The sequence below is a fragment of the Palaemon carinicauda genome, chromosome 44 (assembly GCF_036898095.1).
Source record: "Palaemon carinicauda isolate YSFRI2023 chromosome 44, ASM3689809v2, whole genome shotgun sequence".
Taxonomy (NCBI): Eukaryota; Metazoa; Arthropoda; class Malacostraca; order Decapoda; family Palaemonidae; genus Palaemon; species Palaemon carinicauda.
The window spans coordinates 51528315-51542066 of record NC_090768.1 but is presented as its reverse complement, the minus strand read 5'-3'; the positions used below and the strand labels follow the sequence as shown (position 1 = coordinate 51542066).

The following is a 13752-nucleotide window of genomic DNA, read 5'->3' as shown; positions in this document are numbered from 1 at the left end:
AGGGGAAGGCAACATTCAGGCTCGCTCCTGAGTTGTTGGCTAGACTCAGAATCTGAGGGTCCCGACCCTTCGGTCCGATTCATTCAAGATTTTGAGTCTCCATTCTGTGTCTGATGTCCCAAGACCTTCTCTTTCTTGCCAGTACAGGAATCGAGAGGTTAGCGCTGGGAACAGCTGCAGTTTGGCCTCAGTTGCAGCCGATTTGGGAACACAAGGAGGACATGGGGGGAGAGTCACCAGTATACCTCTTCAGCCCGGACTCAAGGACATTCATCTCGACCTGTCTTCAGACCCTCCCCCGTCACGTCGCCCTACAGCACGATGTTGGATACATCGCAACGTCCCTCGCCTTCGAGTAATACTACTCTGTGACGCAGGTGCTACAAGCTGGAGTCTGGAAGCGTCTGATGACCTTCGCAGCCCGCTTCCTGCAGGGCGTGACCCACAGGAGTCTCGATACGTTTTCTATCGCTCTGTGGTGGCTACACAACAGCTGGTATAACCTCAGGCTCCTTTTTGGACAGGTAGCAGAAGGTTGAGGGCATTGTTATCAGGTTTTAGTCTGCATGAACGAAAGAAGTATGTCTGGCCCTTACTTCTTTCTTCATCATCCCCTCTACGGGGAAGCAGCATCCTGGTCTCTGCATAGCTGACCTCGAACCTCTGCAGGTAAACCATGCTTCCTTGTGTTCCGAGTATTGAGTCAATACTGTCGCGTCCCCCATACCCTGACGAGGTGGTATTGGGAACGTCCTAACCCAGAGTTCCTTCTGGAACTCCAGGTCAACTGCCTAGGACGGGTCACACTTCTTCCTTCACACACAAGCTTACGTAGGCCACATGGTTCCTTGCGGTGCAAGGAACTTGTGAGGTGCAGGGACTCCTTTTCTCGAGTGCGACTCACTCGGATTCTGAGTCCCCGGGTAAAGCCAAAGCCAGTATGGCTGGGGACTTTCCACCCTTCCTAAGGGATAAGTCACCCTTTGTAAATAGCGTGGTTTGTATTTCGGTTACGGAACAAATGACAAATTCGAAGATAATTTGTATTTTTCCTAACCATACAAACCTTAGCTATTTACACATATTTGCCCGCCAGCCCTGTCCCCCAAGACAAGTCCTACCTCTAAGTGAAAGTGAGTATTCACCTGTGTGTGAGGGGGAGGAGGGGTAGCTAGCTACCACTCCCCTACCCCCCCGCTAACTAGCGCGGGGGTAATACACCCTCGTTAAATTCTAATGGCTCGCCATTTCAGCTACGCTAAAAGTAATAACCCTTTGTAAATAGCTAAGGTTTGTATGGTTAGGAAAAATACAAATTATCTTCGAATTTGTCATTTTTTACTACTCCCTTAACTGCCCCCAACACTTTGCAACCTTCATTCACTCTCTGACGTACATCTGCTTCCACTCCACCATTTGCTGCAACAATAGACCCCAAGTACTTAAACTGATCCACCTCCTCAAGTAACTCTCCATTCAACATGACATTCAACCTTGCACCACCTTCCCTTCTCGTACATCTCATAACCTTACTCTTACCCACATTAACTCTCAACTTCCTTCTCTCACACACCCTTCCAAATTCTGTCACTAGTGGGTCAAGCTTCTCTTCTGTGTCTGCAACCAGTACAGTATCATCTGCAAACAACAACTGATTTACCTCCCATTCATGGTCATTCTCGTCTACCAGTTTTAATCCTCTCGTCTACCATTTTTAATTTGAGTTGCTACTCTGTTTATTTTGTCTCAATTATTTTTAATCAAATCTAATTGCATTTGTTAACTTTTCAGCTTCTGTGTAGATCGCTTCCCTTCGGAGTTCATTTGTTTTTACGATTAGTGAACATTCTTAGATGAATTACATAATTATAATTGTTATAATTCTGTTTTGTTACAGTTCTCCGCTTTCCCCCCCTTCCCGCGAGTGTCAGAGGGGGAGGAGGGCGCATTCCTGGTAAAAGAAATTAAATTTTAGTATATTATTAACGTCTTTCATATGTTAAGACATAAGATATGTAAATTGGTTAATTTATATTAATTACTTTTCCCTTATGTAATTACCCTTGACCCACTTTTAAATAGACCCTTTAACCTGTTACCCGTTGTTATCGGGAAAAAATGTTTACTTCGGGACTGACTTAGTTAGCCGAAGCAGTCTGGCAACGAATTGTCTCCGACTCGGAAGCCACACTCTCGTAGGAGATTTTAACCTTGTGCTTTTATCACTAGGACTTTGATGGATAAGATTTTCTCCTACTTTTAAAAGCCCTATGTACCAGCCATGATCGTGGTGTAGATTGATCCTTGGGAGTGACCTACCATGTTGAACAAAGTGCCGTGATTTGATGAAGTTCTACAACGATCGTCCTCGTCGTGTCAAGAGGCTTGATCAAGAGCCAGAACATAACCTCTTAATATTGCCATTTGCCGCTCTGGAATTAATTACAGGTAAGGGTCAACTAGAGAGTGGGTCTCAAGTCAAGCCCTTTGTAAATTCCAGCTTAGGAAAGCTATTTCTTAAGTAAGGCCTTGCATGTCTTTAATATATATGTAATCATCTATGAGCCAAATTTAAGTGTCTTGTGTCTTGGCATATATCCAGGTTAACGTTAGCAATTGTTTATCCTTTAGGGAGTATCCAGTCAACATTATTCGATTGTTCTAGGTTAGTCAATAGCCATTTTATGTCAAATTGATTAAATGTGTAATTGACTGGTAAGCCAGGAATGATAGGCCATTTTCATAACCTTTAGTTCTGCTTGGTAATTTTAATTGATGACCTATCGAAATTTACAGGTGATTACCGAACTGAATGGAGACATTGTGTTATACCCACTACTTCGCATCTAGCTGTAATTACTTCAGGACCTCGGGCAGTTATTGAGAGCCTCTAATAGTTTATTTAAGTTGCTTATGTTTACTTAAGGGAAGTTCTCTATTTGTTAGTATATTGTTAATATACAAATTAATTATTTTATGTGTTTCCTTGGTGCCTATAGTTTTTACCAGTGTTTTTGGTGTCTCCTTGATAAGAATTTAGTTCATGGCGACCGTGACAGGATAGTTGCATGGTAGGTAATTAATTAAGAGGCTCTCAAAATTAGGTTGTACTAGTTTAGCTGTAGCTCACTCCCACGGGTTTTCTATTAACGATCTTTGTTGTTGGTGATTTTTTGTCAAGTAAGATATAATGTCAAATTTAAAATTGCTTATTACTCAGAGAAAGGTTATTCGTAAGAAAGTAACTGATGCCTTTAATAAATTGGGGTCCTATGCAAATTTTACTGCATCCCGGAAAATATCGGAAAAGTGTCTCCTGTTAAGTTACCAGAAGGGTTTGTTAGACTTGGATTCTAAAATTCAAAATTTAAAGTTTGAGGATAGCGCAGTTACAGAACTCGAATTAGAAGAGGAATGTTTGGGTTGTATTGATTATTTAGAGAAGATAGAGAGATGTTTGCCTTTACTTGAAGTTTCTCCTTCCCGTAGTGTCACGGACACAGCTCTTAGTTTATTAAAGCAGCCAACAGCGCCCCTCCCAAAATTTAGTAGCAAGGAAAATGAGGATCTCTTACAGTTTTTTGTAGAATTTGAGGCTACTACTGGTGTTTATAAATATCCCGATAGGGATTTGTTACTTTTGCTTAAACAGCAAGTTGAAGGTCGGGCTAAGGTTTTGCTGAATTCTCTTGAAGCAGATAAACAGAGTTACCAAGATGCTAAATCGCTCTTGATTAAAGCTTTTGCTTCGGAAGAAGTTAGGAAGTCTTCCACCGTTAAGAAACTAACAGAGTTGAAACTAAATCCAGGTGATGACCCATTTAATTATGTATCTAGGTTAAGGAATTTATGTGAGTCTACTAAGGTTTTGCAAATGTCCTCTGATGATTTTTTGACTTATTTTGCTTGGCTAGGTTTGAATGATGAATTTAGAAAAGAGTTAGTGCAAATTACTAATAAGACTTCTCCTTCAATTACGGAAATTTTGGATAACTTTTTTGTAGCTTGCGAGAGGTATGAAAACTCGAGAAAAGTGTCAAATGTTACGCCTTCAAAGCATTCCTTATCATGCAATGGTAGTGCTGAAAATGCTGATAGTTTTGCTAGTTTGGCAGTTAAAGTGCATTCTCCTAAGAATAAAGTCCTACCTAGTTGTTCGTTATGTTCTAAGGTTCATGGTAAGGATTTCAATCATTTACTATATAAATGTACAAAATTTCCTACTCCTCAGTCTAAAGTAGATAAATTGAAGTATTTTAAAGGCTGTTTGAAATGTGCTAGTTTTTCGCATCCCACTGCTAAATGTAATTTTAGGTTTAAACAAAAGTGTTTTAAATGTTTTGGCTGGCATTTTTCTTTTCTGTGTAACAAAGATAATTCATCTGATTGTAAGAAAAGTGAAGAAGCTATAGCAAGCACAGAAACAAATAATGGGGTTACAGTGTTCTCAAATTTCGTTAGTGACTCTGTTCTTCCTACTTTCACTTTTGGCATTGTTGGACAAGAGCGCTTGTATAGGGGTATAAAAGACAGTGGGTCTCAAAGTACTTTTGTTTCACAGAAATTAGCTGATACTTATGACTTTGAAACTATCAGAAATAATGTTAATCTTACAATTTATGGTTTCAATGGTGTTAAAACTTATCGGAGCAAGGTAGTTCAGGTGCCTATTACACTAGGAAATGGTCGTTATAAGATTCCAGCCATGGTTATTCCTGAAATAAAGATTAAGTTGAATTTGCCGATGCTCGGCACGGCAGTGAAGGGTTTTTTAGATAAAGGGTTTTCATTTGCTGATGGGGGTCTTCATTCAAATATCCGGGAAGTAAAGGATATTGAATTTCTGCTTGGTTCTGATGCTGCTTATTGTATTCCAAGTAAAGACGTCCTGTTTGGAAAGGGTACTCTGTCAGTATATGTAGATTCCCCAATGGGCGTTATGTTGGTAGGCAATGTTCAAAGATTGATCGATAATATAGATTTTTTGCCATGTCATTCGATGTCTGTTAGTGCTAGTATTCCTAGTCCACCTAGTGTGGAGTCTTTAGTAAGTGTCCACACTCACTCGTTATTTGTTGCAGATTCTATCATACCTACTTTGGATGATGAGGTTCATGACCTTCACTATGATACTTTGAAAGTTAGTAGTAATTTTTCGGTTTTGAATGACAAGGGAAAGCTTATGGAGTGTAAACTACAAAAGGCAACAAATGAAATATTGGAGCTTGAATGCCCTAAATTCATTAATTATGACCAAACTATTTATGAGGAAGAGACTGTAGAACTGAATAAGCAGTTAGTTGATTATACTTTTAATAATATATCTAGAGAAGTAGATGGTAGGATTCGAGTTCCCTTACTTTGGAATGGTGAGGTATCACACTTGCTATCGAAAAATGAACATTTAGCAGAGGTAATTTTGAAGTCTAATTTTAGGAAGCTTAAAAATAATGTGGGTTATTTACATTTAATGGATCAGACTATTAAGGATCAAATAGCAGCTGGTATAATAAAACCTATTCATGATCTTGAACAATATAAAGCCCTGCACCCAGATTATGCTTTTCTTCCTCACATGGAAATTTTTAAGCCTGAGAGGGAGACGACTAAGTGCCGTGTAGTCTTTTTATCCAATTTGAGAGAGAATGAGAAAAATAAGAAACTAAGCCTCTCTCTCAACCAGTGTATGCATCCAGGTCCCACATTGAACCAAAAGCTATCCTCAGCTTTTCTTCATTTAAGGTTCGGTCAGAAATTGCTTACCTATGACTTGAAAAAAGCATTCAATATGCTTTCATTAAGTGAATCTGATCAGTCAAAATTGCTGTTTCTTTGGTATAAAAATGTTAAAGCTGGGGACTTTTCTGTTGTTGCTTATCGCAATGTGAGGCTGAGTTTTGGGTTGCGTTGTAGCCCGTTTTTGTTAATGCTTTCCTTATATTATATTTTAGCTTTTAAGGAAGAAAAGGATAAAGATTTGTCAGAATTAAAACATTTAATGTATACCTTGCTGTATATGGATAATGGTGCAATTACCATGGAAACTGGAGAGTCTTTAGACTGGGCTTATAATGAGCTGCCTCGCATTTTTGCTCCGTACAAATTCGAGGTTCAGCAGATTATCACTAATGATAATTCCTTACAAATTAAGATAGATGAAGACATGAAAACTCAGACCCCTGAAACTACAAAGTTGTTTGGTCTTGCATGGGACAGAGTAAGAGATGAAATATTTACAAAGCCTATTTGCCTTGATGGCAAGGCCACCACTAAACGTGCTGTTTTAGGAACAATTGCTTCTCAATTTGACATATATGGCTTTAACATGCCTATTTTAAACAGAAGCCGTTTGTTTATGCACAGGCTTCAGTGCAATAAAAACCTTGGTTGGGATGCATTGTTGCCATTAGAGCTTCAACGTGAATGGGGAAATATATGTAAACAAGCTAATGCTTCTCCTCCCATTAAGATAGGTAGATATGTCGGACCAAGGAATGGTACTTATAAGCTTATGGCTTATACTGATGCTAGTCACGACTTATATGGTTCAGTAATTTTTTTGCAGCACGTTGAATCTGGTAAGGTGAGTTTTGTTCAAGCTAAGAACCGTATGATTAACACTCAGCTGAAGAATAAGTCAATTCCTTCATTAGAGTTAAATGCCATTGTTTTGGGTGTCGAAACTCTCGTGGAACTGCAAAGAGATATCTCTGGACCTTCTTGCCTGAAACCTGTTAACATAGTAGAAATGGTTCTCTATGCTGATTCTCTTTGTGCCCTACACTGGCTTAATTCTTCCTCCCAGAAACTGGATAAAATGCAAAGGTGTTCAACTTTCGTAATGAATAGAATTGGTAATATTCAAAAATTGTGTCAACGATTTCCAATAAGATTCTGTTTCATTTCAGGGAAAGAGAATCCGGCCGACTGTGTTACTAGATGCCTCTCACATAAGCAGTTGTATAAAACTAATTTTCTCGTCGGTCCAGGCAAGAAGTTGGATGACCTCCCTGGTGTGGAACATGACATGACTTTTATTATTCCAAATCCCATGACTGTCACAGACTCTGGGTACCTCTCAAAGTTGAATGCACCTTTAGGGGCAGAACTTTCTCAAACTACTTTTTCTTCCTTAACAGGTTCTCCTGAATATGTTATTGATCCCTGCAAGTATTCCAGCTTTCGTAAGTTGATTCTGATTTATCGAAGAATACTAGTAGGCATAAGAAACTGGAAGTCAAAGGCAGGTATATGTTCTCAAACCTCATCTGATACCAACCCTAATCTCTTTGCAGAAGCTAGTAAGAGAGTTGTTATAACAGAGCAAAGGAAGTGGTTTCCAGAGATCTTTGCTTACTTTCAGAATAAGAATAGTTTTAATCTGAAGGCCATTCCTAACCTCATTACTCAGCTTAATATATTCATGGATGAAAATGGTATTCTTAGGGTTAAAAGCAAATTTAAGAAATGGTTTAGCAATAATGGTTTTCCTATTTTACTGCCGAGAGACAGTGCTTTGACGAAGCTAATTATTTTGGATGTTCATTTCAATCTGTTTCATGCAGGATGTTATTCAGTTCTAGCTGAAATACGACGACAATTTCATATCCCTAGGCATTTTTCGACCATCAAAAAAGCATTAAAACAATGTGTGCATTGTAGGCGTTTTTGTAATAGAACTTTCAAACTTAGTCAGAATTCATATAGGGAATTCAGGTCTAATTTACCATCCAAGCCATTTGCTAATGTTTTCATTGATCATATGGGTTCTTTCCATGTTAGGAAGAATAATGAAACTCAAAAAGTGTGGTTATTATGCATTACATGTACTTGGAGTAGGGCAGTGAATCTTAAAATTTGCAAGGATCTTGGTGTAAAAGAATTCTTGCGATCTTTCCAGCTGCATTGTTTTGATTATGGAATCCCTGAATTATGCGTCAGTGATATGGGGACACAGCTTGTAGCTGGGGCTAATGTGATGCAGAACTTTTTAAGTGATCATGCTAGTCAGTTATATTTTGAAGAAAACAATATTCGCCCTATACAGTTTCAGCAATATTTTAAAGGATGCAGTAAGCTTGGATCTCTTGTTGAAGTTTGTGTCAAACAGGTTAAAAGATTGTTGTTTGGAAGTATAAAAAATCTTGTTTTATCTTATGATGACTTTGAATTTATTGTTTGCCACACTGTTCACCTTGTTAATAGGAGACCTATAGCCTTTAAGGAATCCCTTAGAGAAGAAGATTTAGACTTTATACCTGAACCAATTACACCTGAACAGTTAGTTAAGGGCTATGAACTGACTTCCATGAACCTCCTTCCAGAATTACAGGGTATACCAGATGAGGATCCTGACTGGCAACCTTGTGTAAATCCCCAACAGGTTAAAGATGAGTATATGAAATTAAGGAAAGTCAGAAATAATCTGTTATCAAAATATCATAACGAGTTTTTGGGTACACTGATTGACCAAGCTGTTGATAAAAAGGATAGATACCGACCTATTACACAGAGGGGTATTAAAATTGGGGATATTGTCCTACTGAAAGAGGTGCACACAAAACCTAACAATTATCCTATGGGTTTGGTGAAAGAATTGCAATATAACAGTATCGGTGAAGTTACAGGAGCATCGATACAAAAGGGTTCTACTAGGGAAGTCGTTAAAAGACACATTACAACATTAGTTCCTTTTCTTGAAAGATTAGATGATTCGGAACTTTCGTCGACTAATGATTCAGTTAAACTTTTATCAGAGCCTCCCCATGTCAAAAGAAAGGCTGCTATAGTTAGTGAGCAGAAGACCAGGGAGATTTTAACAGAGTGAAATGTTAGTGCATTGTTTATATTTTTAGATGCAATTTTTTGTACTAAAAAAGTTGCATCGCTGGTGGTGGACTAAAAGAAATTAAATTTTAGTATATTATTAACGTCTTTCATATGTTAAGACATAAGATATGTAAATTGGTTAATTTATATTAATTACTTTTCCCTTATGTAATTACCCTTGACCCACTTTTAAATAGACCCTTTAACCTGTTACCCGTTGTTATCGGGAAAAAATGTTTACTTCGGGACTGACTTAGTTAGCCGAAGCAGTCTGGCAACGAATTGTCTCCGACTCGGAAGCCACACTCTCGTAGGAGATTTTAACCTTGTGCTTTTATCACTAGGACTTTGATGGATAAGATTTTCTCCTACTTTTAAAAGCCCTATGTACCAGCCATGATCGTGGTGTAGATTGATCCTTGGGAGTGACCTACCATGTTGAACAAAGTGCCGTGATTTGATGAAGTTCTACAACGATCGTCCTCGTCGTGTCAAGAGGCTTGATCAAGAGCCAGAACATAACCTCTTAATATTGCCATTTGCCGCTCTGGAATTAATTACAGGTAAGGGTCAACTAGAGAGTGGGTCTCAAGTCAAGCCCTTTGTAAATTCCAGCTTAGGAAAGCTATTTCTTAAGTAAGGCCTTGCATGTCTTTAATATATATGTAATCATCTATGAGCCAAATTTAAGTGTCTTGTGTCTTGGCATATATCCAGGTTAACGTTAGCAATTGTTTATCCTTTAGGGAGTATCCAGTCAACATTATTCGATTGTTCTAGGTTAGTCAATAGCCATTTTATGTCAAATTGATTAAATGTGTAATTGACTGGTAAGCCAGGAATGATAGGCCATTTTCATAACCTTTAGTTCTGCTTGGTAATTTTAATTGATGACCTATCGAAATTTACAGGTGATTACCGAACTGAATGGAGACATTGTGTTATACCCACTACTTCGCATCTAGCTGTAATTACTTCAGGATCTCGGGCAGTTATTGAGAGCCTCTAATAGTTTATTTAAGTTGCTTATGTTTACTTAAGGGAAGTTCTCTATTTGTTAGTATATTGTTAATATACAAATTAATTATTTTATGTGTTTCCTTGGTGCCTATAGTTTTTACCAGTGTTTTTGGTGTCTCCTTGATAAGAATTTAGTTCACCTGGTGCGTAATTCTTATGTTCTTTTCCCTCAGGGGTTCCTCTTTGGAGTTCTCCCGGGAGAATAAATGTTAACTAATTATTTAATTTTCACAGTTAACTATCTAGTTTTTCGTTTGCCTAATGTGCCAACGAAGCAAAGCTGTCCTGTTGGGGCCTGGGGAGTGTGCTGTTACCGCCTCCTCTATGACTTCGTCATGGGCGTGTTCCCTTCTCCCAGAAGTTCTCCCGTGACAACTGTCAGCTCCTTAGTTCATTTAGAACTCTCAGGAGGTTCGCCTCCATGGGTGGGTAACTTCCCTTCCGAGTGAGGTTCCCTTCCCAGGTATGAGTTTCTTCCCCTTCAGGGGGGGGGGGGGCAACTTCTCTTACCTTAATAATTCCTGGTTGGTTTTTTCCTGGTCCTTGGGCGGTTATGGTCTTGGTGCTGAGCGACCGCTTTTGTAACCATGCTCAAGGGGCTGAGCGGTTGCAAGGCCGGACCATGGAATTCGTGTGATTATGCTCTTGGTGCTGAGCGGTCGCACTTGCAGCTTCACTCAAGGGGCTGAGCAGCTGCAGGAGCTCCTCTTCGGAGGTTTGCTCTTTATGGTCAGCTTGCGGATCCAACGGCCCTAAGGGGCGCCTTCATCAGTTCTTCTTGTCTCTTGTACGAAGTGTTCACCTCTCGCTCGTGAGAGAGGACACTCATAGAGACTCCTCTTTGGAGGACTCCCCTGCTGTTGTTGCTGTTGGCTCAGTTCCCCCCTCCGAACATCCTTCGAGGGGGCAGCTGAGTCCATCAGTCTCTCCTGCGAGTGTCTCTCCCCCTCGGGGGAGTTCACTACAGAGACTCCTCTTCGGAAGACTGATGATGGTGCTCCTGTCCGTGATCGTCTTCATCTTCAGCCGCAGAGGATCCTCCTCGACGAGAACAGGCCATTACAGCTGCTTCGCTAGTCCTGTCGGCAGATCGTTCTCGATCTCCGACACCTGCCAGATCTTCTTGTCTTCCTTCCCCGTTCCTGGACGCAGTAGCTCAGTGGGTGCCACTCCACCCCGTTTTCCAACGGGCACCGGTCCCTTCGGGGCAAAGGGCTTATCTCACAATGTGAGTTCAGTACAGTAAGTCCCTTTAGTGCCAGGTTTTTACCTGTGCAACCTCGTTCTCCTGCGCACTCGCGTGCAGTAGTTCGCAAAATGCTCTCCTGCTGTGGACCAGACTTCTGCTGAATTAACACTCCAGCGACCTCCTGTAGCTGAGTCTCCCCGTGGATCTCCTGATCGCCAACTCTTCTGAGACCTTCTGTGCGGCTACGCGCCTTGTACACCTCGGTCTCCTGAACGCCCACGATCGCCTGCTCGCCCATTTCTGATGTGCGCTATGCGCGCCAACGTTCCGCGCCCACGATCTCCGGATCTGGGTGCAAGCAGGGAAATTATTTCTTCACTGAACTCCACGTTCACCTGCTCGCCAGCGCGCATCTGCGCTCCCTTTCCTGATGTGCGCAATACGCGCCAACGTTCGCCCATGCGCCCACGATCTTCGGATCTGGGCGCAGGCAAGGAATTTATTCCTTCGCCTCCTCGCCGACGATCTCTCTGGTTCTGTACCCTCGCTGATATCGTCTGGCCGCGCATATCTTTTGGCCACGCAACTACGCGCCTATGATCTCCTGGTTCCTGTCTCGTCGCGCGCAGTTCAAGAAGTTCCTAAGCTAGCGCACAGGTGCTCACAGGTTCTTCTGGACTCGCAGCACCCTTCTGGAGTTTCGCGCCAAGCGCGCCCACGCGTGGTTCCAGTTCCAGCACGACAATGCGCCAGCACGCTTCCACTTCATTCTGCGCCGCCCAGGAGACACCCAAGCTAGCGCACGGACGCTCACAGGCACCCCTGGGTTCTCCTTACGCGCCAGCGATCTCCTACGCGCCCGCGCGATTCTTCGTCTGCGCGCAAGTGTTTTCAACGCGCCAACGCTTCAATCGTCGTAGGTTTCCTACACGCCCACGCGTTAACTCACGTGTACGCGTTCGGTCGCTACGCGCCACCGCTCGCCAACTTGCCATCGCTTGCCAACGCGCCATCGCTTGCCAACGCGCCTTCGCCCGCCTACGAGCCATCGCTTGCCAAGACGCGCCATCGCTCGCTTACGCGCCATCGGTCTCCCGGCCGCCTGCGCTTGCCCTTACGACCGCGCGCCCACACACATGCTCACCTATGTTCGCCCGCGCGCGAGTGCCAGCGCGATTCCCGCCAGCGAGCCATCGCTCGCCAAAACGCGCCATCGCCAGCCAAAACGCGCCATCGCTCGCCAACGCGCCATCGGTCTTCCAACCGCCAGCGCTTGCCCTTACAACCGCCAGCGCTCGCCCTCACCTGCGCGCCCACGCACACTCTCGCCTGTGCACCCGCGCGCCTGCGTACCAGCGCGTGGGCGACCAACGATTTACCATCGCACGAGCGCCAGGGCACCGCGATTCCCGTCGGTTTTCGCAACACGGCCAACCTGTTGAGTCTTCTGGAGCGCGTACTTCCAGATCATGATCTTCACCCTGTAAACGCAGAGCATGGCACGTGCAAGAGCAGGAAGAATCTTCAGAGAGGTCTGGGCAACATTCTTCTCCTTCTTTTCAGGCAGGCCCCATCATTTCTACTCCTCCGGATCGTTCGATTTCCTTCCCCCCAGCGGGAGTCGCTGACACTGTGTCTGTCAGCCGTCAGCAGAGGAGGTACTTCGACATCATGGGGGAACTTGGTTTAGCCCTTCCTCTCCACCATTCCATGGAAGGGGCTTACCAAGGGAGTTTTTCTCGAGAAATTCTCTGCCCGGCAGGTGACATTCTCGTCTTCGGAGATCTTAAGCCAGGAGAAAGCCGCAAAGTGTGCCATGCGGGCCACTTCGTGGCTGGTCGTCTGGCTTGGATCTCTGGGCATTCTGTTGCGATCCGAGAATTTGTCCAAGGAAAGCTCCAGGAAGGACATGGAAACTTTCCTCCTCTCGGGCACGAGCACCATCATTTCCCGGCTCACAAAGTTTCGAACTTGTGGGCAAACTCGATGTTGAAGCATTGAGATGCAGTGACCGAGAGGTTCCTCTCGGAAGTCCCAACCATGGATGTCGGCAAGCTCAGACACTCTTCTACCCTTGGAAAGACCTTGTTTTGAACCCAAGGACGGGGAACGGACAGCTGAGAGGTGGAGAAAGTCGAATCACGATTCGCTCCTCCAAAGGCGCTTACATCCAGACCCTACAAGCCTCCAGCGCCTTAACAACAGCAGCCTCGTCAGCCTAGGACATCGGAACCGTCCCCGGCAGCTAAGACAAGGTGTCTAAACAGCAGCCCCCTCCTGTCAGAGACAAGAAGGGCAGGAAGTCCTCCTGGGGAGGCAAATAATCCTGAGGGAGCGGCCAAGGCCGCAAACGCTAGGATTGGCAACCCCCCTGCATGGTCGCCAGTGGGGGGATGCCTAAGGTTGCGCGCTCAGGTGGCAGTAACTCGGGGCCGATTCCTGCACAATCTCCGTGATTAGCCAAGGATATCGCGTCCCGTTCTTACATCTCTACCTCCACTGACAGCGAATCCAGTGTCGCTGAGCTCCTATGCCATGGGATCGGCAAAGTGGCTACCCCTTCGGGCAGATATCGAGACCATGCTCTAGAAGGATGCTCTCCAAAAGGTCTTCGACGGCTCCCCCCTCCGGCTTCTTCAGCTGACTCTTTCTTGTAAGAAAGCGTCTGAAGGCTGGAGACCTATCTCGACCTCTCAGCCCTGAACAAGTTTGTC

At 43.4% G+C, this 13752-nt stretch overlaps 1 long non-coding RNA gene across 1 annotated transcript; it reads left to right on the top strand.

Moving 5' to 3' along the window:
• The first annotated feature begins 1963 nt into the window (after nt 1-1963).
• LOC137634308 (uncharacterized) lies at nt 1964-2974 on the top strand. Its single transcript, XR_011042505.1, has 2 exons — nt 1964-2448; nt 2797-2974. It is a non-coding gene; the product is annotated as an uncharacterized lncRNA (long non-coding RNA).
• The last annotated feature ends 10778 nt before the right edge of the window (nt 2975-13752 follow it).